Here is a 26,136-nt window from a genome sequence, read left to right as displayed (position 1 = left end):
GGTCCTAGAGTAAATCAAATCTGAATTCTCCCTATAAGTCAAGATGACTGAACTGAGACTTTTATACTTCAGCCATACCATGACTCCCTAGAAAAGACAATAATGTTCGGTGAAGCAGATGGTTATGGAAAAGAGGAAGACCACATCCCAGATGGATAGACCAGCCATGGCCTAGAATTTGCAAGGTCTGAGCATGGCTGTTGAGGGCAAGGTGACTTTGAGGCCTCCCATTCATAGAGTCACCATAACGCAAAGTCAATTTAACATCAGCTACCAACAACAACAAATTCATGATGGATGAGAAGCCTCAACTAGATTACTCCCAAACCCTGCCAGTGCAGCCCATGAGAAGGGTGTTATGAGTATTCCTTGCCTAAGTAAGTCCTATGAAATTCATGGGGTTGCTATAAGTTGACAGGTCGACACTTGGCACAAGTGTCAACGCTTGAAGGGGAAGAGTGACTCATACAACAGTTACAGCTAAAGCTGGTTGTTCAGGATCATCCAGGCTCTAAGATTTCTGCACCAAAACCTGCAAGCTAGGAATGGTCCCTTGGTGGCATCACGAAGTCAGCCCTTGATGCTGGCATCAATCATTATGCATTAAACAGAAACCACCGTTAACTCACAGCTTGTCATTCAAACCGAGGACATTATCATAGAGGAGGCAAAGTGCTCAAATCCCATGGATAAATGAGATTTAAATCCAGGAGAATCCCGCAAAAGCGAGTTTATTTTCAGATGACATTGGGCTAATTGAGCATTAACCTGACATTAACTCAAAAGTAAAAAGTGGCCAATTTTGTCCACTTTCTACACAGGTTAATGTCAGGTTAATGCTCGATTAGCCTGACGGATCTGGAAACAATCCCGGTTTTGCTGGATTTCCTCAGGATCTAAACCCCATTTATCCACAGGATTGGGGCACTTTGCCTCCCGTGTGATAAGGGAGAGTTTGAGAGAACCTATTTTCCTGTTTGGAAGCAAAAGCAGAAAACTAAGCTAAAAGGCTACTCCTAGATCAAGGTGCTGTAAGTGGATTACATAAGGAGACTGGACAAGGAACAATGATTTTAATAGTAAAACAACAATAGCATATAAACCAGATCATGACTTATCCTGGGAAACTGAAGTCAATTAAAATTTGCAAATTGCAGCAAATTACACAGCCAGTTCAAAGGGCAAGGAGCTTTTTGTCCCAAAGCATAGTTTAAAAAGAAAGAAAAGGGGGGACCCACAGAACATGGCTAGCAAAAAGGTCTCCCAGCCAGAGCTCCTCACACAGGGATTTTCTTTTGGCTGGAGCTGACCCTATGAAGAATTCAAAACCTTGCCTTCTGCCCAGAGCTGCCCAGGAGAACTAGACACTCAGCCCAAGGAGGTTATCACACAGGGTGAGAACAGAAACTAAAGTTAAATTGAAAACAACCTGCATTTGTGGGTTGTTTTCAGATGCTGTTCGGAGTTAACCCGAACAGAAAGTGGGGGGAAAACCCTGTTTGTGGGATGTTTATCAGATGACGTTTGCTATGAAAGAGAAATAATGCAAAAATAACCTGAACGCAATGACAAACAATGCAAGGAAAAGTCCTTTCTTCCAGAGCTTGGAAGGTTTACCATATTGGACTACTCTGGGCCCTTGGTGTCAGCTGGGTTTTGGTTCCAGGACACCCTATGAATACTAAAATCTGTGGGTTTTCAAGCCTGATTAAATATAATTGCCAAAGTAACAGTCCATGGGTCAAGCCTGGTCCATGAGCTGACAGTTGCCAGTCCTTGGTAAGTTTCCAGGAAAGGAACAAACAACAATGGCAGACAATGGGCACCATTCTCTGGCACACTGGAGGGAAAATGGCCAGTCCCCTATATTAGATAGATAGCTTGGGATACCATAGCTTAAATTATTTGGAGAGGGGCTTGAACAACCGTGGTGTAAGCAACCGTTTGAAATTGTCCCCTCCTTTGTAAACAAGTGTTTTTGAGTTAAAGATGGCCTTAAAAATAGCCAACAATTCCTACAGCAATATCTTGATTTTTTTTTTCCTGTTGGTCCCTGAAATCCACCTGTGATTTTCTGTGTCCATCCTGAAGGAACCAGTGCCTTGCAGTTCCCCAATGGTGTCCTCTTTGATACATTTCAAGAACTGGGTCTTTGCACTCGTAGATAAAGACAGTCTTCAAGCGTATGCAAATCCACTCCTGCAAGACTTTGTTCCGGGCCACTTGGAGTGGCCTTAATTCCCAGGTGAGGGCATCACCCAAGACTGGAAAGTTCCTGCATCCAGCGTTAATGCAAACAAACAAATCAGAAGAAGCCAAGGTTGTCTTCCTCCAGGTTGGTCGATAATGACTCTTGAAGGCAGCCTGGCTCTATAAAGGGAAGCGGCAGGGGCTGCCTACATTGAACAGACAAGTAGCCCTCCGGGTTGGCACACCAGCGCAAGGGGGACAGGAGAGGACAGGACACCAGGAGGCTGCCTAGAGTCCTTTGCTTTAACTGCTTATGTGCTGAAAGAAACTAGAAACCAGCTCTGCCAAAGCAGGCACATGTTTCCCTATGCAAGTTGCAGCCATCACTCCTCCATGTGCATGTATCACCTTTTATGTGTGTGGAGGGGGGATCCTATGATCCTGACTGTATTTATTCTCACAGCCAGTGGTCACAGCTGGGGTGGAGAAGCTCAGGCCCTGGTGTAAAATCCATCCCTCCTAGTGTCCTAACCTGGGCCCTAGGGTTCCCCAAATGGCCACTGGACCCTTCCTGTAATGGCACCATCATTGGGAAGTTTCTCCAGCTGTTTTTTGTGAATTTCCCCTTCTCATCATAAAAGGATGAAATGCCCCTCCTAAGGCTTTTTATGGTTGTTATGTGCTTTCAGGTTTAATTGGCCACAGACTAGGCATCCAAAGAAAGGTGGCAGACAAAGATGTGAATGATTTTCAGCATCTTACAAGGCTAGAAATGTGGAGTCTGAAGTCCACCACAACTGCTAATAGTGGTTATAATCCTTGAAAAGTCTTTCTGAAGCTTCAAGTTTGTCGCTGCCTCCCAGCGAGGATCTTTTGCTAAAGACACATAGCCATGATCCTTGATGAGTTTCCAGGGTAAAATCATTCCAAAGATAAGAGGCAGCAAGTCACAGAGCCCTTGCTGTCCTCCTAACACACAGAGTTTGGTTAATATCCTGTTGGTTAATATCAAAATAGAGAAGACAATCAAATGGGATTTGAGACAAGTCAAATCCCATTGATTCACTGGGTCTACTCCAGTTGCACCCAACACCAAGATTTAGGCTGAGGTGGGCTAGGCTGAGAAGGTCCTATTAGCACATGGGATCAGAGGTGGTGTTGGCCTGTTCAGGGCTTTGTAGGTCATGAACAGCACTTAGAAATGAACACAGCTGAAGGCAATTGGGAGCAGTAACAGAATACTATTTTAACATGTTCCATCCAGTATACAGCCATCAGATGGAAGGCTTCTGCCTAGTCTAGGGCAGTTTTCCTACTCGAAGACTGAAGTTGGTTAGACCTAAAGATTGGGGGGAAAGGCGCCCTTGACTTGAGAACATCTGGGTTGTCCCCTTGTCTTAGCTAACAAAATACCAAAGATACATAGAAAGTAAAAAAACAAATGAAGGAAAGATGTCATCAGTGCAGATGGTTATAGCATTAAGAAAGGGATGGGGCTGATTTCCTTATCCATGCACTCTGGTTGTTTAGGGGATCTATCAACTGAGGACACTCTTCAAACTGGGAAAGATGCTCTGTGAACGAAAAAAGATACAGGTAGACAGCTAGGAATCCTTATTTCATTACTACAATCACCCTTCCAAACATTTGGGCAGGTCCTTCCCTCCTTGTGAGTCTCAGGGGCTGGGTAATAAATGACCTTCCAGGTAGCATTGGAGCACAGTTTCCATATGCCATTATCATTGGCTGTGCTGGCTAAGGCTGATGGGTATTGCAGTCCAACAGCAACTGGAAGACATTCTTCAGCTGCGTTGTAGAAGAACCAATGGTAGTCAGGTGAGTTTGGGGCTACTGGGTGGACTTGGGCTCCGTGTGTGTCGTCATTTGCCCATGTGCACCATTCCTGTGGTAGAAATTGATGTTGGGGTGCCTTCTCTCCAGGGAATTGCTAACTAAGCATGGTCCACCCATCGGATCCCTGCCGACCCCCTGAATATCCCTGTTGCTGCTTCTTGTTTGTCTGTCGATCTCCTTTCATTCCCGGACTGTGTAACAGTTTCCTCGGGAGTCTTCAGCTAGCTGACACATTTGCCACAGATGGATGGCGCGTGCAGAGACAGCTGTCACTCCCGATTTGCCGCGGCCTGCGTGACAGCGGGGCTGATGAGTTCTGAAAGGCCATCTTGCCAAGCACATGCACTCTGACATTCTGCGAGACAAGCCCTACAGACACCTCTCGGTGGACCTGAGGAGAAACTGGCAAGCTCACCGTTTTGCCTTTCTCCCCGCCCCCACCCCAGAAGCAGCCTCCAGGCTTGAAGAAAGCATGAGCACTTCAGTGTGCGTTGTGCGCGCAGAGGCATGCGCAAAGTGGATGGGAGCGAGGTCCTTCAGCGTGCCACCATGACCACCAGTAACGCAGGGGGAGTGGGCAGAGTGCAGGGAGCAATGGAGTTTCTTTCAGCAGGACTGACTATACCCTTCCACTTTTTAAAAGAGAAGGGCACCCATTTCTCAGGAGGCCATCTTATAATGTTGCATAATACTCCACACACTCTCATGCTAAAGTCTTGCACAGTATGTATAGGAATCTTAGATCATCAACAAAAAAGTCATGATTGCACACATGCAGCATGGTTTTCCCCCCATTGCTTTCTCTAAGTCTTCATCACCTATGTGCAACCTTCATATCAGTCCCCCAGGCAACACTGAGTAGGAGCTGACAGTTAAATTCCATTATTATCATTACAATTCAGTATCTTCTCTAGGCCACACACTCCTGCACCTCTCTACAGAACTCATCCTACACAAGGCATCATGGGTAGAAAAGTGCTTCTCTCCATGCCTCCATACACAAAATCCTGCCTTTCCAAAATGAAGCTCAAGCAAAACAAGAACACCACCAGGAATGGGCTATTTGCCCCAGTACTTATGGGCTTTCTTTAGGTGTCAAGCTGGACACAGGATCCTGGTGTGCATCTTCTTATATTCACTTACTACAGTCAACCCTCCATATCCACAGATTCTTTATCCATAGATCCAAGCATCCATGGCTTGAAAACATGCAGTATATGTATATATACACGCTCCAAAAAGCAAACCTTGAATAACCCATCTTTTAAAAATGATCCCATCCACCACTGATGGGAATAAGACACCTTCTACAGTTAGTCAAAACTTCAGTCTTTCTTGAATCTGTCTTGTAGCCTTAGTGCTACCTTCCAAAAAGGCAATGTGGTCAATTTGTTTTGGAAACAAAATGTGGGGCAAGATGAGTGAATGACAAATGCGACAGTATGTTGCCATGTTGAGTGAATGCTGCATTCAGGATCCAACCACCAGCCATGCCATCTATGAAGAGACTCCATTCCATTTCCACGACTTTCTGGTTTTCTGATTCTGCGCCATTCCCTCTCCTGCCCTATTTTCTATTTCCCTCCCCACAACAGTCAGCATTCTGTGTCCATTGCCATAGTTCCAGGGGACTGTCTGGTGGTTTCCCGTCATGAGTTTTTTGGTAATATGCACAAAGTAAGTACAGTGGGCCCTTGATATCCACTGGTGTTTGGTTCCAGGGCCCTCCATGGATAACAAAATCCGTGGATGCTCAAGTCCCATTAAATACAAGGGCATAGCAAAATGCTGTCCCTTATATAAAATGGCAAAATCAAGGTTTGCCATTTGAAATTGATACTTTTTCTCAATATTTCCAAGCCGTAGATGTTTGAATCCATGGATAAAAAAATCTGTGGATAAGAAGGTCTGACTGTAGTTCTGCAAACTTCAGAGCAATCCCATGTTGCGTTGCGCATGGGTATTGCCATTTTGACTACATAAGCAATGGCACTCATGCCCAAATATCATCACCTATTCCTCTTCAGGAGGTGTTGGTGAATTCTGCAACCCCAGGATCCTACTGGGTCCCCCTTAAGAACATGGCATTGCGGGTGGACCTTGAACCAGCCAAGGAAGGGACTAGCTAACAGAGAAAACTTTGCAGTTGATCAAGAAAAGATGGAGCTTGTTGTTAGCAAGAGGGACTACTTTATAGATAACAGCAACAGTTTTATAACTTCAGTTCAGTGTGCACTCATGGTCATCAACAACGCATGAGCATGAAACGTTTTGGATTGACAATCAGTATGGTTGCAGTGTGGCATAGTGATTTGAGAGTTGGACTGTGCTTCTGGAGATGGGAGGTTTGGTTTCCAGCTTGGCCATAAAACCCATTGAGCAAGTCACATTCTCTCAGCCTCAGGGGAAGGTAAGGGCAAACCCACTCCGAACAAATCTTGCCAAGAAAACCCCATGATAGGTTCATCTTAGGGTTGCCACAAATCAGAAACAACTTGAAGGCAGATCGACTTCAGGAGATCTAAATGTATAGTCTGTTCTCAGGTTCGCTGTCCAGGGTCCTAATTTGTGGTCACTGGCTACGAAGGAAGAGAACTAACTTAACTCCCCCTTTTCTCCCCTTTACCCTTTAGGATCCTCCAAATTTACTTTGGATTTTCCTTTAAGAAGAACCTCATTGAAGAGCAAAGGGATTCATGGAAACAAAGACACGACAGAAACTTTAATTCTGCTTCTCAAAACTCTTCTGAAAATTCCTCAGGTGTTTCAACTTGAGTATAAACCTCTAAATCTTTTTTACCTTTTGCTTTTGGTAGAGTTTTTCTTTTAAAGCAGTCTAGTCCCTGTGTCCCATAATCTAAAACTGTCCCTCACAGAGGCAGCAACAGTTACCTTCTGCTCATGCGAATACGAACTTACTGTCGTGTCTTGATTTTGAAGAGCATCATTGACTCTTCCTTAGGAATCTCCATATCTATTCTTGACTTAATGTTAATTCTTTTCCATTTCCACCTCACTTTGCAATTTGAAAGCCATCTGCAAGAACAGTACATGCATTTTTTTGTGAAGCGACTCTTCTGCTATTGCATTTTTTTGCCACCTTTGTTTCAATTGAGACTGTCCTGCCATCTTTAAAATATACCTCCCAAAACAGCTCAAACAAGATGCAGTTTGGCAATAACGACACTGTCATTTTTGTTGCCTAGATGATTTTTAACATCTTTGCCTGATGGAGAAGTCAGTATGCCCTTGAAAGCTAGCATGATATATTTTTTCACCTTTTGGCTGGTCTAATGAAAGGCATCACTGTGATGTGCATATTGGATTTTGTCGTCCCATGCATTTCCTCCTGATATACACATTTTACATGCATGCACACCTAATAATATCCCATTTTGCAAAGAGTTTCCCCTTATATTATGCCCTTCATTTCTGTATGCTATTGTTATTCAAAGAACTGCATTGCAAAATCTGGAGTAGTAGTGTTGAAGAACCACCGTATGCCAGTCTGTATACTGATTGATGAAATATGAATTTGTTATGTTTGTTTGTACGAAAATGTGAATTGAACTGAAATTCTCCATCCTTCCTACTATCAACTGAGTCTTGGTGGGGGATGCTCTTATGTCCAGTGGGACCAGACGGAAAGGGAAAGATGGTGGAGTGCCAACTGGGTTCTGCTTCTGTTCCAACCCATAGAAACCAGTGAATCAATGTATTGATTTCAACAGTTTCCACCCACCGCAAGTCACTACAAGCCACATGCAGGTCTCTCCTCCAGGTCCCTTCTCCAGATGTTCACACTGTATGATGTGAGAGGAGGCTGAAGGAAAGGTTGAAAGAGTTGGATGTGTTTAGCTTGGTGAAGAGAAGATTGAGGGGTGACATGATTATACTCTTTAAATAGGTATTTATGCCAAAGAGGGGAGGTGGCAGGCTTGTTCTCTGTTGTCCCAGAGAGTAAAACCAGGTATTATTATTATTATTATTATTATTATTATTATTATTATTGCCAGCCCTCCATTCACAGCGGATCCATTCCAGGCCCTTGAATAGGGCGCATGCCCATGAGCGTGTGCAGGTCGCGCCCTGTTGAAAATCACTGAGGCCGGCTCTCCGTGAATATTCAAGACCACGGATCTCAAGTCCGTGAGAAAGGAGGGGTGACTGTATAGTTTATTTATATAGCACCGTAAGCAGCAAAGATTATCAAAAGCAAAAGACTGTAGATTGTACGCTGCAGGCAGGTTTTAACTGTATTGTTGTTTTGATGATGATGTTCTGGAAGCAGGGCATGACATGGGCTGGAAACCCCATCTGGCCAGCAACCCTCCCAGACCTGGGAGGAGTTGCCGATTGGTGGCAGCACTTCACCCACTCCAACGGCCACAACTGATGGATGCCAGAGGTGCCCTGACTGGCAGCCAGGTTAGGGTCCTGGATGGACAGGGGTGCCCACCCCAGCAGGTGTTCACTCTGCTCTGAAGTGTCACCCAGTGTACTTCGCACCCCCACATGGCCCTAGTGATACCCCTATTTAACTGTGCATAAACTCTGTTCCTTTTGCGTTGCTTTTAGAACCCATTACCTTTTGGGTTATAAGAAAGGCAGGGTATAAGTTCATAATACCGAGAGCAACCACATCCATAAAAGTAATCCTGGTATTGGTGGCAGTGCTGATGACAGGGATGGCAATTTCTGTACAACTTGACTTTTCACACTTTCCTGCATGGCACCCTGAGAACTGTAGTTTGGTGAGAGTGTTTAGAACAGTCTTGGGTACTAGTTACAGAGTTTGCTTCTCATCTGAGTATAAATAAGGGGAGCAGCCCAAAGCATGCAACTGCAATGGGCATTCCTTTGCAAGAGACCCCTTTTGCCGATAACTTCGGCATGGAAGCTGAAGCACCCAGATGCCCTTTTCCTTTTGCCGGAGAGACAGAGAGTGGATTTGATCCTCACGCTTGTGCCTGTATAGACTCTGCTCTGCGGGACTGTCAAACTGATTTGTTTCCAGAGCTCTGAAAGGTGGTGGGGTGGGAGGAGGCCAGGGAAGCCATGTGCAGTGGTTAAACTCCTGGACCGGTCTCCCCCAATATGATTTTGCCAAGTCTTCCGAGCAAAAAATACAAACCTAGCCAATTTGTGGCTTCTCCTGTCCTGGCGATCTGATCTGATCCTTTGCCTGACTTCAGAAGAAGGAAATTGGCCAAGAAAAATAGACCTGCCATTTTAATACCGCTTCAAAGTGCTTTGCATGCATCGTCTAGTTGTGAGACTAACAACAACCCTATAAGGTAAGTCAGTCTTCTTATGCCACCCAATTCCTCATTTATAGGTGGGCAAGGAAGGTGTCAAGGGGAGAGGAGTTACTGAGATGGTGGGACTGAGATTCAAACCCGGGACTTTTTCCATGGGCAGATTTTATTGTTTGTATGTACAGCGCTATATAAATAAAGCATGATAACAACAACAACAACAACAACAACAACAACATCTTTCAGCCATAGCAACTGTGCCACAGCATCTCTCACCAGATATCATTTATGCCCGATTATCTTTCTAAATCACAAAGGACTCTGAATACTGGGAAATGCCTGTTTCTAACCTTTGAAGCCCAGAAAGGTATTTTGCCGATTCATTTATTTTGATGAAGGCAGAATTATTTGTACAGTTTAATGTCAATTAATGCATCTGTCTTTAGTTTCAAATGTAATCTGGTGGGGATAAGGAAAGTACCAATGAGCACCTCCCCAAAATATAAAAATTAAGGCTCAGTTGTTATACGTATTAACTCCTTATGCTATTTACTTTGCATGTCATGCCCATTCTGAAACTCTGAAATACGTTGATGAAAACAAATCTATATTTCTCCCTTGTAGGAAAAGAGGGGGAAAATCCCTCCCTTTTTGCCTCTGTAGGGATCAATTTTAGGTTGCAGACTGTTTGCAGGAAGAAGCAGGGACCTGTCTTTTTGGCTTGTGAAGGCTATATATATGGATGAAGAAGATCCTTAGGGACTAGTGGCCTGTTTCCCCTATTGTTATTAACCTAAAAACACTGTAAGTAAAATTTTGTTCCCAATAAGGCCCTTTTATGTCCCACTCACTCTCCAACACCACATTTTGTGAATGGCTAAACCATCCTTAATTTTTCTTTCTGTGCTTGGTTTATTCTTTTAAAGTGATAATAATGGTACCTTACTCCAAACAAGTGCTGCTTATGGAAGCAGATCTAGTTGGAAGAATCAAGATTTTGCAGGAAGGAGGGTACATGGACGGATGATCGGTAGGTGAACCCTGTCTTTTTTGAGGTGCACTTGGATACATAACACGCAAACCGTGCGCATGCCAAATCCTGCTCTCGGCTCCCAATGAGACAAAACCCAGGGAAAGTGGATCAAGGCAAAGTTCTCTTTACATCTTCCAGGCCTCGAATGGAACTTGAAAGGCGCTGCCAGGAGCCACAGATACAAAAGGAAGCAAGGAAAGGGGAGGGAAAAGTATGGGTCAGGCGGAGATTTCAGTCTTGTGGGGTTTGCACTGGGAAAGTCTCTCTGCCTCTCCCCTGATTAAAGATTCCCTTCTCTCTCTCTCTCTCTCTCTCTCTTTCTCTCTCTCTCTTTCTCCCTCTCTTGGCATTCTCTTCTATTCCTTTTCTCCCCCTACTCCACTCCTACCCCCCTTTCCCCCACTTTGCCATACGGATAGCTAGGAGCAGCAAGGCATGTGACAATATCCTCCTTATAGGGGCAGGAATAAACCCAGGTCGTGTGATGGACGCCCTAAGGCCAGACTGGCAGACAATATATACCTACCGCACATTCTCACACACTTCTCCTTTTCACAGGGAGAAGAACAACATCAGGCAGAACAGAGAGGCACACAGAGACAGAAGGTCCAGCTTCAAGGTAAGAGACTTTGGGTTTTAGGGGTTCCCCCCCCTAAAAAAGAGCATCAAGGAGGGGCTGGAAGGAAGCCAGATTCTGCAGGTGCATTTGGCTTCAAATTCTGTCTGGAGGGGTTTTTTTCCAGGTAGGGGATCCTAAGTGTGCGTGCACAAATCTCCCCTTTGAAAAGTGTGCGGAATAGGTGTCAGGACTCTGCTGACATTCCCTCCACCTTTTAATTGTGTTTGCACACTTCTTTTAAAGTGTAGATTCACAGAAAACAGAAGAGTTCCAGAGTTTGCAGTTTCTCATTACATTACAAAGAAGTACAAGCAACCCAGGCTGTATAACTTTCAGCTCCTTGCTTACACATCCTCTCAACAAAGTGTTGTGTAACTATTAGTGTGTGCAATAGAATTTCTCATTGCGCATGGACACGATTGTCAACAGCAACCTTTTGCAAGGTTCGTTTTAGTTGTAAATACCATCACCATCAAAGGATTTTATTTACAAATGTCTAAATTGTGAACTTTCTGACTAGAGTCTTCTCTTTTGCAAAAGTCCCATTCGGAGATAACCAAGGATTCCTGCCTTTTTCTAGCAAAGTTTTAAGAGGACTCTAGTCGTTTCTCTGAACGATGGAGTTTGCATTTCCGACTTTGACCTTTCAAATGATAAACTTAACTTTGGTTTGACTGCCGACGTAGTTTAGCTTAAATGTTGCCCACTGAAAAACCAAGGGGATATAAGCCGCTCTGCTTGGTGCAAGCTTGCAGCTTTGCTCTCTTGACCTATAGCTGTTTCATGCATATCTATTTCTGCTATTTTGATTTTGTCTTTGATATGTGCAAAGGCTTCAAATGGGTTTAGTGTAACTTTATTTAAAACCTGCACACAGGTATATGCACACACACATCTCTCTGGGGGTCAAAGTATGGCTAGCAAGTTAACCCCAGTGACACCGAGACAATTCTCATGTGGCTTTTGGGCAGCTCAAGAAATAGAGTAGAAATGGACCTGGCTGGGGACTTGAGAGGGAGGATGCATTGTTGGATTCCCAAAACTACGGGATGGGATGTGGAGTTTGGATGTGTTACCTCTCTTGCAGCAAACACAACCCAAAAAGTTGTGTGGCATCTTAAGGGGCTAATCAACTTTAGTTGGCACAAACTTTTATGGCACCAACTCATTTAGTCATGTGTATAGATTACTCGTGGGTAGATATAACATCCATGCTTGTGTGGTTGGTTGAGGTCAGAAGGAACTGAGAGGGAGCAGGAAGGGAGATGTTCTGTGTCTGGACCATGTTACCTTTTTGTTATATGGATTTAAGTTTGCAAAAGTCGCCCTCTGATATGCCACAAGGCAAGGGACGTCTCTCCCTACGAGCGAGAAGCCTGTTTGATCTCCTTTATTTACATCACTGGTGTGCTCTGAAACCATTCTAGAAAATGCTGTGTGTGTGTGTGTTTTCTGTCTCTTGCTGTTAGAATAAGAGGCATACAGTGGCAAAACACAGCTTTTTGCCCTTGTGTGACAGATCCCTCTACCACATCCCCTATAAAACTTTAGAGTCAGTTCAGGTAAGTTGCAGCAACCCCATGGATATAAGTAGAAATGGGACAGAGGAATTAGTCAAGGAACTGGGGGCAGTGCCAAGAGCGACCAGCATTTGGATCCAGTGGCTGAGTGCATGGAGAATATCCCAGGTTCAATGCATGGTTTAATACTCCTACCTGGTTTCATGGAGAGATGCTGCCAGTCAGTATAGACAGCACTAGGCTGTATGGACCAAAGGTCAGGCTCAGGATAAAGCAGCCCCTTACATTCCTATTATGGCCAGGTGGCACGATACATTCTCTTGTGAAGTGAGCTGGAGTCTATGACAGTATATGCCTAATAAAATGCATTAGTCTTTAAGATGCTGTAAGACACTGGTTGCATCTGCGTTGCAAAACTAATGCACTTTGATGCCGCTTTAACTGCCATGACTCAGTGCTATGGAATTCTGGGTTTTGTAGTTTTGTGAGATGTTTAGCTTTCTTTGTCAGAGAGCTCTGGGGCCACGGCTGCATTAATTCGGCAGTGCAGATGCAACCTCTTGGTTGTTCATGATACGCCTATTAGCCGCATGGGAAAAGGAGCCTTCATATGTCGTGAGCCTCCTTGGGTCCCAATTTGGGAGAAAGGTGAAATAAAAATAAAATAAAATAAAAGATTAGAGGCAATAGAGCCCTGAGTGCTAGTTTCTAGTGGCAAGGGATGGGACAGCGAGCGAGGGCAATTGCTTTCCCATCTAGATTTCCCAGAGGTATTGGTCACTATAGGAAAGGAGGTTAAGATGAAATAGACCTTGACTCTGGACTCCAGTACTTGCCTTTACTCATTCTCATCCTGCTGCTGGAAGAAACAGGTTGAATCTTCGTTGAGCCTACACCACAGTATGACCACTTAGCTATCATCTCTTGCCTTTTCCAAGTTACCTATTGCCGATGTGTTGTTGTTATTGTTGCCATTGTTGTTTGCCGTCCAGTAATTCATGGCGAACCTAAGACAAACCTATCAGAGGGTTTTCTTTGGCAAGTTTCTTCAGATGTGTTTGACTTGAGGTCAAGCGGGCATGACTTGCCCAAGTTCACCCAGTGGGCTTTCAGGGCCAAGTCAAGATTTGAGCCCTAGTCTTCAAAGTCCTAGTCCAACGCTCAAACCACTATGCCTTTGTGTTGGCTGGCATTTATTCCCAGACGTCTCTCTCTCTTTCTCTTTCCCGTAAATGAAGGATGCACAAGAATTGGCACACAGCAACTTGGCCACACACAGGAGGCATGGTTAAAACCCCTGTGAAAACCAGGATTATATCTTAGAGTGATGTCCAGAAGAGTCTATTCCGAGTAAATAAAAATGTCAGAGATGCCACCAGACTTTTCCCCTCTTGCTTGCAACAGACTTAGCACCACTATTGCTCCACTGACCTTCGAAGGATTTTATAGAAGAGTACAGTACCAGCAAAGATAGCCATTATTTGAGAAAATGCCATCCAGAATGTCATTTTGCAACCAGCTTGTATTTGTATTTGCCAAGGGAAGGAAGCTTATGGGGTGTCAATGCTGGGCAGGTATGGGTAAAGGTGTTGATTTTTAAGCAAAGGGATTTGGTTCATTTGATAACACACACACACACACACTTTTGTTTTTACATGTTGATATTTATAAGTAACAAGGGAAGTGACTCTTCTGTCCGCTACCAAGATCCAGGACATATATCACACAGTCTTTAAGTCACTGCCGTTTAACCTTTTGGAATAGCAGCAGGGCACAGAAAGGGCTGTACCACAAGATGCCTTGGCTTTTTACAATTCTTAGTCTAGAGAAACTAAATGCAAAGATCCAAATAGATTAAGAGGCAAACAGGTGGAAGGCAGGACAGAGCCGTTGGCGCAGCCGATGGAGTACAAACCCCAGCCGCTGAAGCGGCGAAATGTTAGATGTAGGTCAGCATTCGTACAAAAGCTGGAGATTTTGGAATGACTTAAAAGTCCTTTACTGAATCCGTTCCAGAAAAGTCAATATTGTATTGCCATTATCTGCAATAACCAGTGTTAAATTACCAATGAATGCCTGGCTCCCAATGAATTTGGATCTGATTCTATAATATCTCTCCATAGATTAAGTGCTCTTTGCAACATGACTTTTTCCTGGTTGAACTGTTTGAACCTATGCTGGCATAGAGAAATTAGAAACATTTAGCATATGACGATGCAAGCAGGCAAAGAAGTACTGGAAAAACGTTGCCAACCCACAATGAGCCACTGAGATATGTTTTGTTTTCTGCATCCAGAAATGTGCATTTTAGTGACACAAGTAACTGTTAACAGAACATCAGAGCAGGGTTTGGATTCCCTAATAATTGAGATATCTCTTATGCTCCCTCTCTCCCTCGTATGTTGCATTTATGCCTTTTGTGAAAACGTGTTAAAATTCGTTTTGGGAAGAATTGGGAAGAAAGCAGACCCATCAATGGCTTTCCCAACAATTGTGTTGATTATATAGCAAAGTACAATAACATGCAAAATCCATAAAACAGCCCCTTTTCCATTTGTATCACTTGAGAAAAATCAAATTTAGGGGCCCAGAGCTGAGATTTTATGATGGAGAAAGAGGAGTTTATCCAGTCTTAGACTGTCTCTTGACTTTTTAAGGGCTTGTTCCTTCCATTCGAAAGGAAAACTTTCTCTTTTGGCTCCTATATACAGGCTTCATCTGATCCAGTACTTGACAGTTTTGTAGGGATGCAACGCTTCACTAATGGTGTTTTCAAAGGAAGCAATGAGTAATTTTAGCCATTTTCTTCATGCCACTCAAGAAAATTGATTTCATTTATGTTCCTTTCATTCTTAAAATACAGAGTGAATTCTTTTTTGTTCCCTTCCTACAAAGGGACCTGTGAGCTTTGCACCGGAGAGAGAGACAGGTTGGGTTTTCAGGTTTTGCATGAGCATTTTCAAATGGAGATCCATATTTTATTGCCGATTCTTGTATACAGATCCCATGACCTCTTTCCTTTCCATGCTTTCTTTTCCCCATGAAGGAATGTATGAGTTTTGAAAGCTTACACAGTTAATTCTGTACCTTTTTGTTTAGCGCAATAATGGAATTATCCTGGAGCATTGTATGTTGCCTAGTTGGTTCTTTATCCAAAATCACATTATGCTAAATTTAACACAAACAAACAAACAAACAAAAACCCACAACTTCTTAGGTTTCTTTTCTTTTTGAAAAACTGCTCAGGGTTAAGAAAGTGCAAGGTTTAGGTTAGAAGTAGTTTGGAAGGAGCAGATGGTCCTTCTGTGATCTAGTGAAGAAAGGTTCGGAAGGAACTGAATTTTCAGATGCTTAACCCTGGGATTTTTGCTTAGGTCGACACAGGGATCAGTAAGTTAAAGAAAGGATGGGAATAACTCGAAGAAATTTAAGGAAGAAAGAGTGGCAGAACACAAAAAGGGTTTCTAGTACGGTGGGTGAGAAATGGAGGTTTCCAAAATCCATGCATTTTCTTCTCTCGCCAAAATAACGGATGGGATTTTCCCTTTTTGGCAAGGCTTTCAGTGCAGCAGCAGCATCATCATTTAAATTTAGACACCAGTTCGAAATGGTTAAAAGCGTTCCCTTTGCAACATAAATGCAGTTGGATTTAAACAAATTTAAACTTATCCATGATTAGCTCACATATTAACCCTTCCTCACTGATTTTCCCAGCTCTGAACAGAGGATCAGATTCATCTTGGCTACATTTCTATATGGGTAAAAAGGGGTTGTCTGCCCATCGGACCAGATTTTACAGTAAATTAGGGTTTATTTGAGGTTTTTTTGCTGAGTAGGATTACAGGGATTAGCAGAGGAAACGTACACATTTGGGGAACAAGAGGGTGCCAATAAAGACCCTGCAAAATTTTATGACCCTGCACAATTTATATAAACATATGTCATGAAATCTACGGAGTTACACCATTTTCCTCCCATTAGGGATGTATAGTTTCTCCATCCTACTCTATCCCTAGTTAATAAAAAATAAAATGCCATTCCATTGGAAGTTACGTTGGATAGCACAGTGGTGCTTAATCCTTTCCACACCAGCCAGTTATTTGGCATCCGAAACCACATTACAAAATGCCGTTTTGTTTTCGTAAGGCACTTTGTTTTTTTTTTGCAAGGCACTGGTTTCCCCATTGCAGTGTGTCTGGAATCGTGTGTCTGTGTGTGTGTGTTCACAGACAATTTGAGAGGGTCGCACAACTGGTGTAAGAATGAATGAAGCATGCATACACACCTGCTACTTCTCGGTTCAAAACGGCAGGCTCTTTTTATAAACATGCACCAAACCAACCGGTCAGGACTTTGTTATATGTATTTGCGTGGAATGTGTATTTTGCTTCTTTCATGGTAATATTGCAAGCTGGGTAGATGCACACTTGAAAAAGTCACAGCAAGAAGCTGGGGAAATATTAAATACGGAGTCGGTTGGCTGTCACATTTGGCCTACAGTCTCTCCATGCTCCCTCTTGTTGTTGTTGTTGTTGTTGTTGTTGTTGTGTATGCCTTCAAATTTTTCCTGATTTATGGCAACCTTAAGGCGAACTCATCATGGGCTTTTCATTTTTCATTTTAATTAAAATTTATTAATACATTCTAAAACAAAACATGACAACAAACAGTACATCAACACAACAATAAATAAAGACAATAACCCAGATAAGGCCCTGAAAATTATAGATAAAAGGTGTATTCAAGGAACCTGAAAGACATCTTTCCATACAAATTTAGCTAAAATTGGGGGCTGTCTAGAGACTAAATCTTGCTGGATGTATTCAATAAATGGGTGCCAAATCTTATTAAAGGTCAATCCAGAGTGTAAGCCTCTCGCTCTGTTGTTATCATCTGCCATTTTTTCTATTAACCTCAAGCCCCAGAGTCTAGTCCAGCATCCTGCAATATTCAACCTTCCAGTTTTCCAGTTCTTGGCTATTATCTCAAGCCTGGCAACAGCCAGAAGCAAACTAATAAGTTCTTTATGCTGCAGGGCTTTATTTCCATTCATAAAAATGGAGAACAAGAGCAGGAGTGAGGATGATTGTATACTTTGTTTAGTGATCTTGGAGATCAGTTGTAAAATTTCTGTCCAATACTCTTGCACTAAGGGGCAATCCAGCCGCATATGTACAAAGGCTCTCCTACCTTCACAACCTCGCCAGCATTTTGGATTAGCATTGGTACACATGCGAGCCAATTTGACTGGGATGAAGTACCATTGATGGACCAACTTGATAGTATTCTCTTTAATGGCAATGGGCCTAGTTTTAAATGGTAAATGAATCCATGGGGTTTTCTTGCCAAGATTTGTTCAGAGGAGGTTTGCCCTTGCCTTCCCCTGAGGCTGAGAGAATGTGACTTGCCCAAGGTCACCTAGTGGGTTTCATGGCCGAGCTGGGAATTGAACACTCATCTCCAGTTGTACCCCAACACTCAAACCAGTGTGCCATTCTGGTTCTTATACCATGCTCCCTCATCCCACTTTAGATTGCCTTTATTATGCAAACCAGGGTTCTCTGCTATCTCTGAACTTAGAAATTCTGGTGGAATGTCAGCTATTGAACCAGGAACATCAGCCAGGAGGCTGGAGCTGGATGATCATTTAGGCACAATGGTTGTGTATCAGTGTTGTCAGTCAATAGAGTAACCAGGACCACAAGGGGTGATCCGTTCCTCCCTCTGCCTGGGCATTTTGATGTTTTCCTTTACCTGGAAAAACTGACCATGCACGTTCTTTGTACTTAGCAGTCAGAGGTTTTGCAAGTTTATGAAGCACTACAAAACCTGTAGACGCTGTTTTAGGAAAATAGGGGGGGAAAGCCTGAGGTTGAGGGTGCAAAGTGGACATCTTGGGCCTCATTCCCACTACATAATAAACCGGTTTTCAAACCAATCTGAACTGATTTAAATGGCCCTTGTTCGCACTTGTGCCAAATTTCTGGCACAGTTTGCTGAGTGGGGACGCAGTGCTAAACCCATTTAAAACCAGTTCTTACGGATCCACGGCATTCCCCGCTTCTTTTTGAAAATGAATTGATTCAGTACAAGTATGAAGGTGCTGTCTATTGGATTTGGTTCTTGTGGCACCGTCACCCCTGTGAGGCGACACCATGTCGAATCGATCCATTGCTGAATGCGAATGCGAAATGGATTAAATTGAAACAGGTAGGTTCCATTACGGCTTGAATAGTGTGAACGTCTATTTGGCGCTAAATCGCTTCATGAATTTGACTCCAGATTTATTTTGTAGTGGGAATGAGGCCTCAGAAGCAAGAGTTACCAATCTTAATAGAGTTTCAGTTTGTTTGCAGGGCAGTGGGTCTTTGGAAGGAAGTCTGTCTGTCACCATACTTCATCCGCTCATAGGTCACTCGCCATTCCCATTTTTTACGAACCCTCCGATCCAAGCGGAGCAGCCGTGCGGTTTTCCTGAACAAACCCACAGTCCACCTCCAACAAGGCTGATAACAACAGACGCGGTACAACAAATGTAAAGAAACCAGCACAGCTGTGTGGCTTTCGGAGCTACTTGATCGATAGCTTCTTTCTAGCATCCTTCCCTTCTCCGGATCCTCACATACATTTTTCATACGAAACCCTTCTGGGCAAAGGCTGTCTGTCTAAGAAATATTTTTTAAAAACCCACCCAACCAAAGTGTACTTTGCTTCCCTGGGCCCTGGAGGTTGTTTTAGTTAAAGGGGCCAATCTATAAACTCCAAGCTGGGAATTCCTTTTGCAAGATGAACAAAGATACCACATCACCACCACCACCACCACCACCACACCCTTGCGCTCTGTGTTCATGCGTGTGTTGTTAAGAGCTTCTTCTCATCAGCCTGGGGCTTTGGAGTAGTTTTAAAATCAAGCAGGGCCATATTACTATAATAACATTTTTTTTGTGGGATGTTGCTAGAGAAAGAGAGACAGGGGCAGAGGGACAACAAACTGTTTAAAGCAACTGGCCATGGCTTCCTCCAATTTGATCCCAGTTCTCATTGCTCATTTCCAGGGCTGAAACTGGCACCCTTCTCTGGGAAAAGCTTCACACAGACGTCTTCTTAGGATACCTGAGATCTTGTTGCTTTTTTTGGTCAACTACCTTTGAGTGGATCTCAACTCATAGTGACCCTGTGGTTGGGATATCTCCAAGATCCCCTGCTTCGATTGTGTATTCCTGCATGGCAGAATGGGGTTGGACCTTGGGGGTCTCTTCCAACGGGTCGCTGCACTGATGCATATTAGGTTTGTGGTTCCCATTTTGTTTTGGGTTCATGGATTTCTTTGCATCATTGTAACCCCTGTGTTATTCACACATACCATCATGCCAGGTTAAAATGGAGCTGCCTCCCTTCCTTTAAAGGAGAAGCAGTGATACAGAATGATCTGAATCAATTCAGAAGCTTATTCACACTGCCGACGATGCGGATCTTTGAGGAAAGCTTGGGGGGAACAGTATCAAATATCCTAGGTTAAGTGGGGTTTTGCCAGCCCCAGCCCTCCAAAAGTGCATTGAGTGCATTTGGGGTGTATGTGAACAAGGATTCAACCCTAATGCACCCCAGATTATTTTCATAGTTTATCACACGAAGCAGATTGGGGGTTTATCCTGAGAATATCCTGGGGAAAATGCGTGATTACGCAAAACAATTTCACACAACGTCGCACAAAACGTGCCATTAAAGTGGTCACAAAGAAGCACTAACATGCATCTTTTTACTATCGGGATTTCAGCGGCAGTGCATTTCTGTTATCACTTTATTTGCACAATTGTGTGTGATAATCATTTGTGCCATTACTTGCCATTTTCGCTTTATTTGTGAGATGCTTTAAATGAGCTTGAATCTCTAATGCTGAAATTATGTGATAAACTCCATAGTGTGAATGGGGCCTGGGATCCGAGACTTGCTGAACTAGATAGATCTCAGTTCAGATTCTAGGCTACCTGTCCAGGGTCCTGAATCTTTATCACATGGACAAAGACCCTTTTAAAATTCAGTACCTTCTCTCACCCGTCAATAGCACATAAGGGGAAATGTATCAGATAAAACCAATAGCAAAGAAGGACATAGAGCATCTCTTTGTTCAGAGTGTTGATAAAATTCTGTTTCCCCTTCAGTGTTGTTCTGGAAAGGGGCAACTTCTGTTGCCATAAACGAAATACAAATGTTTTTGTGGCCATGTGAGAAAGGAGAAGGTGAGCTGTGGCTGGGGTTAAAGGAATATCTGCTCTGGGAAAGGGACGACTCATAAAAATGGGTTGAAAAGCAGCTGGATGGATATTCTCAGCCAGGGATCAAATTCTCAGCCAGGGATCTCTTAGGGTCTCCCTAAACGACAAACCCCAGAATCCCACAGGAGGCAGCCATAGCAGTTAAAGTGGAATAACAGCGCTATATTAGTGTAGTGTGATATTGATGAGTCAAAAGCAGATCAATGGCTCTCCAGTGGACCTCAATTTTGATCATGGCAGCACACTCCATGCAATTGGGAGCTGCCTTTTTTGGGGGCAGGAGAGACCCCAAACTGCATGGGAGGAGCATTATGTTCTGCCTGCATAGACACACACACAAAGTATGCCAGCCTGTAACTCCCAGAATCTCCCAGCCAGCATAGCTTTTGGCATACCTAACAGTGGGGATGGAGGTTCTAGGAGTTGTATTCCTCCAAAGTTACTTTTTCCAGGTGCAACATTATGGGTGCCCCAGTCATTGCATCCTCAGGCACCTGCGGAGACTTAAGCCCATGGTAAGGCATATGGTAATGTTGCCACCGGCCTCTGTCTGGGCTTCCACTGGTCCCCTGGGGAGGGCAAGAGTGCATCTCCTCCTCTCTTCTCCCACCGTAGAGTAAATCCTGACTATTCCCTTGCTGTCCCAGTTTTTCAGCTGCTTTTCAAATATCCCAGCTTATTTCTTCTTATCCCACTTCCCTCTCCATCCATGGCTTACTTCAACTGCTGCAAACTGAGTTCAAAGTACAGTCAGCCATCCGTATCCACAGATTTTTTTTTCCTCCATGGATTCAAGCATCTACAGCTTGCAAGTATTTTAAAAATATATAACTTTGATTTTGTCATTTTATATAAGGGACACCATTTTACTATGCCATTTTATTTAATGGGTCTTGAGAATTCACGGATTCTTGGTATCCATGGGAGGTTCTGGATACCAAATGCCCACTGTACAAAAGTAGTTTGTACTCAGTTAACCCAGCAGGGCAGAGAGAAGAGGAATGGGCAACCATCTTGCCCTTCCCAGTAGGCTCTGGCAAAAGCAAACTGCTGTGGGCTCTCCAACCTTGTGTCTCCTTCCTCCTTAATAACTTTTGCCACCTTGACCACACTCAGATGTTGCTTGGCCACATGTGTCCCAGTTTTCACCTGTGAAATATCGGAAGGTAGAATGCACACAGCACATGGGCACACTTTCCCCATTTCTACTTTATTCCATTTCTCTCCTCCTCCCTTTCTGTCTGTCTGACTCTCTTTCACAGGCTGCATCTACACTACAGAATTAATGCACTTTGACATGGCTTGAATTGCCGTGGCTTGATGCTATGGATTTCTGGGGTTTGTAGTTTTGTGAGCTATTTAGCCCTCTCTGTCAACTGCAAATCCCAAAGCAGTGTCAAACTGCATTAATCCTGCAGTGTGATTGCAGCCTCTGTATTTCTCTATCCTCTTCCCCATGACTTTATACATATTTTAAATTGCAGTCAAGAGCAGCTTTTGCCTTTTCCTCTGCCCCAAAGCACCTTCCAAGGCGAAGGAGGCCAGAAGGGCCAATCAATGACATTGGAGTGCTACCTTAAGGAACCTTTGCCAGGGAACATCTCTCCAAATGCAAAGGGCACCCAGCAAAAACAGAAAGGGAGGCACAATGCCCTGACCTTTCAAGCAGTAAAGGAGAGGAAGAAAACTTCCAAGCCACTTGTTTGAAAAGTGCAACAGCAGGTTCTGTTATCATCTCATCAAGGGACAGTTTCCCCCGGAAGCCCTGGGTCTCTCCAAACTACCTCTCCGGCTCTAGAAAACAGAAGTTATAAATTAACCGGAGTCCTGACTGCTCCAAATGATGGCAGAAGCTTTTTTTCTTGTTCTTATGTGTAATGTTACCTATAGAAAGCCTTTTTAAAAACTAGACGCTATAGTGGGGGGAGTGATCCAAGATGGGTGGAAAGGGAGGCAGAGGTAAGAATGTCCCAAAAAGCGGTAGTGGAGCATCATTTGTTGAAAATAAAACAGGGACGGAGGGAGCTACGAAACTGTGGTTGCATCTACACTGCAGAATTAATGCAGTTTGACACTGCTTTAACTGCTTTGGCTCCATGCGATGGAATTCTGGAATTTGGAGTTTGGTGAGATAGTTAGCCTTTTCTGTCACTGAGATCTGGTGCCACAATCAACTACAGATCCCAGTATTGCATCGTACTGAGCCATGGCAGTCAAAGCAGTATCAAACTGGATTAATTCCGCAGTGTGGCAGCAATTTAAGAGATTTCTTACAGACTCATTCCATCCTTGAGGTCTTCTGGAGAGACCGTCCTGGTGGCTCCCAATGCTCCAAAGGTCAACCCCAGAATTGTATGCAGAGGTGACATTTAGCATGGTGGTACTTAATGTTTTGAGTGTAGGACTGCAAATCTGGAGACCAGGGTTCAATTCCCATTCTGCCATAAAACTCAATGGGTGACTTTGGGCAAATCATACTCTCTCAGCCTCAGAGGAAGGCAATGATAAACCTCCTCTGAACAAATCTTGCCAAGAAAACCCCATGATAGGTTCGCCTTAGGGTCTCCATATGCGGAAACAACTTGAAGGCACATAACACATACACATACACACACACACCTTCCAACACCTTCCATGTTAAGGGCTCCAGGAGAGCAGTCTAGTCCTATGGACTCCCTAGATGACCACATCTGCTTTCTCAAGACACCATAATTTGGTGTTTTCATAGTTTTGGATTAGTTTTCTGCCTTTCTAAAATCTGACATGTCTCTCCCAAGGCTGAGTTACAATCTATAAGAGCTTCAGATAAAGGTGCCCCATTATATTTAATCTCACTCTTTTGTCTATAAATCTGGAATGCGGCCCCAAGAAAGTACCTGGAATTTCATTTGACCCTTAGACTGACAGAGGTTCCCACTCTTGAACTTCATTGACTATTCTTTCCCTGCTTCCTAGCTTTTTGGCTAAGATCAAGTGTAGTACCATTTGCATAAGTGTTTTATGTTTAATTCCACCCTCTGTGCATTTTACTCCAATGGGCAATATACCTATTGCATATCAGTTTGTGCATTTTTTTGTATTGTATATTTTATGGTGATTGTACATAGATGTTGAAATATTTCGATATAAGCAATTTATAAATATAAATGAAGAAATATTGGGCCCAGTAGTGAAGAAGTCCCATAAACTGGGAATGCTGTTCATCTTGAATGGTGCACAGAATACTCTAGAGTCGTACTGATGGGTATCAGACTGTGCTGCCAGGCTCTATCTACTTTAGATTTTGGGATATCATGGAAGGGCTGCAAAATGATACGTTATTTTTTGTTGTCATTGTTGTTGTTGTTGTCACTGTCATCATTATCATCGTTGTATTTTTCTGCTAGTGAGCAGGAGAGGTTCTTGCGGGATTATTCCTGTGTCGTGTACCCAAATAACTTGGCCAGCTTTGGGAACTATTGACTTTGACTTGGCCAAATCGGTTTGTGTGTCTGTGTGTCACCATTTGCTGCTTGACCTCAGGCAACAAGATGTCTTAGGCTGGTTCTGGTGCTAGAACCCCTCAAAAGTCTACCAGGATTGGCAATCTTGATACTGGCAGACAGGCAGCCCTAAAGGCAACTATCTCTGCCATTGCCAATCTTATCCTGAAGCTGAGACATGGCTGAAGGATGTTGTGTTTATGTGCCACTGTGTGCCCAGTGTATGCCCATGCAGGCTCATACGTCACACTGCCATAACTTCTGTCCTGTTCAGCATTTGCCCAGAGCTTGAAGAAATTACTTTTTTCACTCCATGTTCCAGAAACCACCCGTCAGCAACCAATGGCATGATAGCTGGAAGATTCTGGGAGATGCAGTCCCAAAAAATGGTGCACTGAGTATATTAATACAAGGATCCTTGCTACTGCACATATAAAAAAAGGAATCCTTGCATAGACTGTTTTGAACTGTTTTGAACCAATAGAGATGGGAAATCTCACAGAAAATAAAATGCAACCATAAAATCCTAAGATTTTGGCAACAAGGTTTCTTGGCACAAGTTCCCATTCCGCTTAGATTGAGTCTTGAACTGCCGAGGAATGTAAATACTGATATTTCGGCAAGATAATCGCCTTGTCCTTGGAGGAAAAAAGCTTGCCCTGGGGAAGGGCAGGAAAAGTATTCTTGAAATGATTGTGAGACCAATGTGATTTCCCATCGGGGAAAAAAGTGAGAAGTAGAAGTGACTAGTCATTTCAAGATGGGGAGAGAAGCCGCCTTTAACCTGCAAAGGACCACCACCTTGGGAAAAACAAGTCAAGAGCACAGGCTGTTTTGGGACATTGACTAGCACTCAGGGTTCTCCAGTCTGTTCAAAGACTTGAGCTATTTTCCTTGCAAGTCTCCACATTGTGCTAAAGACCTGGAGCTCTTTCACATTAGAGTCTTTATCACAGAAAGCAAAAAAGGGGAATATTAACAGGATGAAAGTGCCTTTGGCTGGTACTTATCATACAATGTCTTGTCTGTGCTGCCTTGCATTTCATTAGTTACTGCTGTGGACCTTTTCATGGATGGGCAGAACCCATCAATAGGCTCTCAATCTCACTGCTATGTCATTACTGCCTTTGTGTGATAGGTGCTTTCTGCTGCAGTTCCACTTCTGAGGCAGTGATGTGGTATGAGTGGCTGTGATTCTGCTCTTCTCTTCTTTCCCTTGCAGGGATGGCAGCTGCCAACACCTTACTGAAGCCAGCTGATGTGTGCACATTCACACAGCAGTCAACTTTGGGAGGCAGTTGGCAGCTGCGATGACTTGTCCCTCACCTTCCACCATAATGTGGTGTTTGGCAATGTGGAAAACAGAACAAGTGACCATGGATCGCCCAAGTGGTATCATGGGGGGAAGTGTGATAAAAAAAACTATTCCAAACCACTATGCTTCCATTCTTGAACTACTAGTAAGATGGTGTCGGGACAGCAGGCTGGTGTGATAATTCTACAAGATTATAATAACATGGAATATGATTCCACTTTAAGTGCCATGGTTCTATCCAATTGAATCCTGAGATTTGCACTTAGGGAGAGGTATTGAGAATACTCAGGCAGTGAGTTTTGCTGCCTCCTCAAACTACAAACTGCAGAATTCTGTAGGACGCTGCTATGGTAGACAAAGTAGAATTACAGCAGCATCCAAAGGGATCTAGTAGCACCTTTGAGACTAACTGAAAGAAGTTGGTAGCATGAGTTTTCATAGAATTGAGCCTATTTCCTCAGATCCATTTGGATGCATCTAAGGAAGGAGGCTCAAGGGTATGAAAGTTCATGCTACCAACTTTTTTTGTTCATTTAGTCTCAAAGGTGCTGCAAGAACCCTTTGCAGGCTCCTTTTTAGAATTATACCA

The 26,136-nt window shown here is 43.5% G+C and overlaps 1 protein-coding gene across 1 annotated transcript in view; it reads left to right on the top strand.

Annotated features, from left to right (window-relative positions):
• Positions 1 to 10,768: 10,768 nt before the first annotated feature.
• The window catches only part of PRR35 (proline rich 35), a 39,003-nt gene continuing 23,635 nt past the window's right edge, over positions 10,769 to 26,136 (top strand). Inside the window, exon 1 of the mRNA XM_089540359.1 lies at positions 10,769 to 10,954. The gene's annotated coding sequence lies outside the window, so the exon portion shown is untranslated. The remainder of the gene's footprint in view (positions 10,955 to 26,136) is intronic.

Source organism: Sceloporus occidentalis, unplaced genomic scaffold (genome assembly GCF_023333645.1).
Source record: "Sceloporus occidentalis isolate IW3139 unplaced genomic scaffold, rSceOcc1.0.p SCAF_10, whole genome shotgun sequence".
Lineage (NCBI taxonomy): Eukaryota > Metazoa > Chordata > Lepidosauria > Squamata > Phrynosomatidae > Sceloporus > Sceloporus occidentalis.
Note: the sequence above shows the minus strand (reverse complement) of the source record. Positions and strands in the feature narration are given on the sequence as shown.